Source organism: Aethalodelphis obliquidens, unplaced genomic scaffold (assembly GCF_003676395.1).
Source record: "Aethalodelphis obliquidens isolate GAN/ISIS:26980383/991018 unplaced genomic scaffold, ASM367639v1 scaffold10, whole genome shotgun sequence".
In the NCBI taxonomy this organism is placed as follows: domain Eukaryota; kingdom Metazoa; phylum Chordata; class Mammalia; order Artiodactyla; family Delphinidae; genus Aethalodelphis; species Aethalodelphis obliquidens.
The window spans coordinates 32,536,843-32,543,148 of record NW_020837954.1 but is presented as its reverse complement, the minus strand read 5'-3'; the positions used below and the strand labels follow the sequence as shown (position 1 = coordinate 32,543,148).

Genomic DNA, 6,306 nt, shown 5'->3' with positions numbered 1-6,306 from the left:
TAATGCCATTTGCAGCAATGGACCTAGAGAGTGTCATACTGAATGAAGTAACTCAGACAGAGAAAGAGAAATATCATATGGTATCCCTTATAAGTGGAATCTAAAAAGAAATGATACAAATGAACTTACTTACAAAACAGAAACATACAGACTTAGAGAAGGAACTTATGGTTACCGGGGGGAGGGTGGGGGGAAGGAATAGTGAGGGGATTTGGGACTGACATATACACACTGCTATATTTAAAATGGATAACCAGTAAGGACCTACTGTATAGCACAGGGAACTCTGCTCAATATTATGTAACAACCTAAATGGGAAAAGAATTTGCAAAAGAATAGATGTATATGTATAACTGAATTACTTTGCTGTACACCTGAAAGTATCACAACGTTGTTCATCAACTATACTCCAATATAAAATAAAAAGTTAAAAAATAATAAATTTTAGGGGGCTTCCCTGGTGGCACAGTGGTTGGGAATCTGCCTGCTAATGCAGGGGACACGGGTTCAAGCCCTGGTCTGGGAGGATCCCACATGCCACGGAGCAACTAGGCCCGTGAGCCACAACTACTGAGCCTGCGCGTCTGGAGCCTGTGCTCCTCAACAGAAGAGGCTGCGATAGTGAGAGGCCCGCGCACCACGATGAAAAGTGGCCCCCGCTTGCCACAACTAGAGAAAGCCCTCGCACGGAAACGAAGACCCAACACAGCAAAAATAAATAAATAAATAAAACTCCTACCCCCAACATCTAAAAATAATAATAATAAAAATTTTAAAAATGATTAGTGTTCATTAAATAAGTACCTGTGAATACCCACTCCGGAGCATCTTACATAGAAATGTCCATGTGAGAAAGAGGTTTATCCTAAATGGAGTGCTGTATGTCAGCACGTCTGCCCTTATGTTTTTCAGTCTGGGGTTCCTATGTGACCCCACTTTTCATCTTCTCTGTCCACGAAGATTTAATACATACAGCATGTCTCCGCCTCCAGCTGTCCCCAGGGCTGCCCATTGTTATCCCTGTTCTGCTGCTCTTGCAGGCTCCCTGCTCATGTCTGTTGGAGCAGTCAATCCAGGAAACAAAGTGCCACAAGAGGGACTGTAGGAAAACATTTCTGAGTACTCTAGTGAAGGGGCAAATGCTCTTGGTCCTCCAAAGTATGCTTCTCCCAGCTGGTACCCTGGTGACTTTTCAAAGATTTTTGAGGGAAGAAAAATTGTTAGCCAAAAGACACAAATAGCAAACTTGCTGGTCTGAGACAAAGAGGCTGCATAGACCCCCTAGAGAATAGAGCCCCTGATCCCACCTGGATGGGTAAAGCCCATGGTTAGGCCACTAAGCCTTCCCCTCTGGCTAAATGGCTAATTATTTCTGATAACAGTGGTCTCTACTAATGCCTCACCTGCCCTACAGCAGAGCAGATCTATCAAGTGAGGAGGGTAGTAATTACTGGTGATACTTGCAAACACTCATTAATTAAGCTCCCGGGTCCTTAGGAGACAGATATGAGATACAAGGGGATCAACACACAACAATGCCGAAAGGAAGCTATAGCCATTTGAAAAGCAAAGTATGGTGACTGTTAATTTATAAAAGTAAAGTCAAAGAGCGTTGTGTTAAAAGTAAGACTCTAATACTTTACAGTTACACGTCTTCTGAAGTCTAAGAATTGTTTCTTGCCTTTTTTTCTCTCCTGTTAGCTATTATGACTACAGCTGAGAACTCTGTCTCCAAGAACGTGCTAATACATTTTCTGCCTCTGAATCTCCTTCCAGGCATCAATTTCTTATAGACGAGGGCTGTGTCATCTGCTATATTCCCTATAGTTCCTTGCATAATGGCAGGTACAGGGAATGTACATAATACATACAGATAGTTTGGTTACTTTTGTCTTCTGCTATACTGGTGACCTTCTCTTCATAGATGAATATCTTCAATATTTCACTAGGCCAAAGTTTCTTGAGCCAAACAGATCATCAGGTATGGTTAATATAATGAAATTTAAAGGCCTCCTGTAAACACTTCATGAATATTATATGTGCTACAATAAACAGTGAGACTTCTTGTTCTCAGGAAAGACTTCTGATGCTATTGAGGTTTCACTATAGAATTTATTCTATATTCTATAGGCTAAGGAAATATTACAGGGGAGAATGCAGACAATGTGAATTCAACTGTGAAATCACCTGGTTGACTACTCCAAGACTCTCAGAAACACTCTTTTTTCCTTTATGAAAGAAAATTTATAGAGTCATGATAGACAGAATGGTGGAGTGTTTCCTTTTTAAGACACAACTGGGGTTTAATTTTGAAGAGAAAAAAACAGATTTCAAAAGACAGACCCTGTTGGAAAATCACCAATTGGCCAGAGATAAAAATGTCTGTAACGGTTTAATTTTTCTCACTCCAGCTGGGAATTTTGTTGTTTTTTCTTTTTATATTTTCTGAATGTACTCAATACTTCTCCTAAAATAAAATCCCAAATTCTACTCCTGGATAATCTGAAAAAGAGACTCCTTTGATCTTCACAGTTGTTTTGACTTTTAAGAAAAAAAGACAAGAAAATTTCAAAATAGTAAATCCCATATATATATAGTAACTTCCTTCTTAAACAGTATTCCAAGAATCAGCAGCTAATTTTTTAAAAAATCTCACAAGAGAAAACTTGTTAGGAATAAAATTTTAAATATAGACATATAAACTCTGTATCATATAAAAACTTTTATTCATAGGGGCATCTTAAGAGGATTTACTCTCAATATGAGTGTGGAGTCCACTAAATCACTGCATACAAGATTCATGCCATCATTTTTTTTTTTGCCTTAACTAACAAATAATCAAAAAGCACTTTATTTGTTGAAGTTTTAAAAATATATTTATCTTTTGAAATGAAAGCCCACACAGGCATGCACACACAAAAATACACAGTTCTGTACATTATCAAAAGAACAGTGGCATACTTATTGCCATGGTCTAATGTTTAATGACTTACATCCCATCTGCATCTTCAAATCCACATGCATTACAAAAATTCCAAGAAACCTCATCATAAAGATTCTATTACTGCATGGTTCCCACTATAAAACAGAACAGCACTTTGTAGTATTATAGCAGTTTTCACGCAAGAATAGAAATACTCTTATGATTCCTTTGTTTTCTTCCAGATACCCAAAGAGGAAGGTCAATGATATATTCATCTTATTGAAACTCTTGTCCAGGAAAACATAAAACCAACAGAAAAGAGTGCTACAGTGAGCAAATTGAGGTGGGGCACTATTTTCTCAAGTTATTAAAACTTTTCCAAATTTTTTGATTGATTGAAAATGTAAAGTTTTAATTCCATCTTAACATTATTATCAGTGAATTATTTCTTATCCCCACCATTCTACTTTCAGCCAAAAGACACTCCTCACCCCAACTATTCTACCTGACCCTACATGGTCATTGAAAATATAAAATATAGAAACCTGGATGCTTCTCTTGTAGGACTGGGAGTATCCTCAGCTTACCCAAAGCTTGAGTGTCTTGGGGCAACTTGAAAGGCATCAGACAGCTTAAATGCCTGGGCCACAAAAGGGTCCCCAAATGAGAGTAAGGACAAGATGTTACTCCAACCAAATACCCTGATAAGTGTTTGTCCTTAACATATGGAGCATTTTTGAAAAGAAAACAAGAGGAGAGAAGAGAAGAGGAGAGGGAGTGCTCTCTTCGGCAGCACATATACTAAAATTGGAACAATACAGAGAAGATTAGCATGGCCCCTGTGCAAGGATGACACGCAAATTCGTGAAGTGTTCCATATTTTTGAGGTATCACCTCACACCAGTTAGAATGGGCATCATCAGAAAATCTACAAACAGCAAATGCTGGAGAAGGTGTGGAGAAAAGGGAACACTCTTGCACTGTTTGTGGGAAATGTAAATTGATACAGCCACTATGGAGAACAGTATGGAGGTTCCTTAAAAAAGTAAAAATTACCACATGATCCAGCAATCCCACTACTGGGCATATACCCAGAGAAAACCATAATTCAAAAAGACACATGCACCCCAATGTTCATTGCAGCACTATTTACAATAGCCAGGTCATGGAAGCAACCTAAATGCCCATCGACAGATGAATGGATAAAGAAGTTGTATACATATATACATATATACATATGTATATGTATATACATATGTGTATGTGTACATATATGTATACATATGTATATACATATGTATACACATATGTATACATATATACAACGGAATATTACTTGGCCATAAAAAGGAACGAAATTGGGTCATTTGTAGAGACGTGGATGGATCTAGAGACAGTCATACAGAGCAAAGTAAGTCAAAAAGAGAAAAACAAATATCGTATATTAACGCATGTATGTGGAACCTACAAAAATGGTACAGATGAACCGGTTTGCAGGACAGAAATTGAGACACAGATGTAGAGAACAAATGTATGGACACCAAGGGGGGAAAGCCGCAGGGGGATGGTGGGGGTGGTGTGATGAATTGGGCGATTGGGATTGACATGTATACACTGCTGTGGATAAAATGGATGACTAATAAGAACCTGCTGTATAAAAAAATAAATAAAATTAAAGAGGAAAAAAAAAAGAGGAGAGGAAAGTGGAGGGGAACCAAGAGAAAAGAAGGGAAGAGAGGAGAGGAGAGAATAGGAGAGATAAAGTTATAAAGTGAACCCCTGTCCCGATATGGACACATTTTTAGCAGCCATCCAGCAGAAGGGACATATTTTGGTCATTGCTAATCCTTAAAAATATCAGGCTCAGCTCCTCTGTGACTTAGAGCAAAGTGTGTATGCCTAGAAACTAATCCTTTTCCACTTTAACTTCTTTTGTGAGCTTACCAAGCAATTATTCCGTAATTTACCCAGCAAAATAATTCTATAGCCCACCAAGAAGAGACTAAGAAGGAAACAAATAATGTGTGTGTGTAAAGAAACTACATGTAAAATATACATCCTATCCTTTTTTAAATTTTCTGGGTAAAATTTATGAACAGCTGGTATCTCTGAGGATAAACCATTTTGTGTTTGTAATATAAATATTCATTGATCTGGATGGGTATTTTCGGTGACCATATTAATAAAATACAAAATTTTTAAATCTTTGAGTTACATTTTTTTTCCAGAAAACAAACCCATATATCTCTACATCATTCTTACTGCCATTTCTTCTACCTGCTACAAAATGGTCAGGAAAGGGCACCCAGCCCAGTCTCAAGAAGGATGTTAAAAATGAGGGGGGGCGGGGTGAAATACAGTGTAGGATCTCAAGGTCTGAGGCCAGGGATTCACCGGGCATTAGGACAAAGCATTGTATTTCCAATGGCCTCAATTTCTTCCTCTCAAAATGATAACTAAAACCCATATATGATTTATTTCATTTGAAGCAAGAATAAACTTAATAAATTGTGGGAGAATATTTGGGGGGGGGGACAGAGATAGAATAAGAGAGACAAAAACAGCAATGTATACCACAAACATGCTTTCAGGAGGAAGCTGGTGGTCTGCCAGCCACATTTTGAGAAACATTGTCAACAGTGACTATTTTTTTCAGTTTATTCAACCTCTTTACACTTATTTTTTATCATTGCTTCTTTAAAAAAAAGTTTTGTCAATAAAGGTGCTCCACACGTGAGAAAATCAAGAAAATGTTCCCAAATCCCTTCTGAAAACTTTAAACAAACATTCCTGATGTTCTCTAAGTGGTTACCTCACCCTTGCATTCAACAGAGAAAAGCATCAATAATGCTTCAAGCATTTGCTGGGCAATGGGGTCTTAGAGGTGAAAAGGCAGACTTCCAGGGCCCTATGGTCTAATGGGAAGTGATAATAAGTAAAAAAGTAGTTTAAACACGATGGGATAAATATAATGCATGTAACTGGAGTCACATTCAACTTCCATATTGTAACTGCTTAGCAGAGCCAAAGACAAAGCTGAGCCAGGGCTCCATCTGTTTTGAGATAGTAGAAAATCAAGAAGATATTGCTGTCCTTTCCGAGACCACAATTCCTTTTCCTAGTGGAAACCACGAAAATATAAGCCACTCACACCCTGATTTCTCAGTTCAGGAATTTTAATCCAAAAGCCATAAAATGAGGCAATTGCTATGCGGCCAAGTAAAAGCCTAAAAGAATATCTGAGTGTCTTCTGCCCTAGATCTCAGGAGCATGGTGATCCTTTGTGCGGTTAACTTTTCTCATGTAACAGGTCTTTACCATACCTGCTCTTGGATCTGGTACCTACCAAGATACCTGGGTTCTGTAAGGTAACCCAAGGATAA

At 38.1% G+C, this 6,306-nt stretch overlaps 1 non-coding gene across 1 annotated transcript; it reads left to right on the top strand.

Moving 5' to 3' along the window:
* The first annotated feature begins 3,700 nt into the window (after positions 1-3,700).
* On the top strand, positions 3,701-3,807 carry LOC113623057 (U6 spliceosomal RNA). Its single transcript, XR_003433750.1, has one exon. It is a non-coding gene; the product is annotated as a U6 spliceosomal RNA (small nuclear RNA).
* The last annotated feature ends 2,499 nt before the right edge of the window (positions 3,808-6,306 follow it).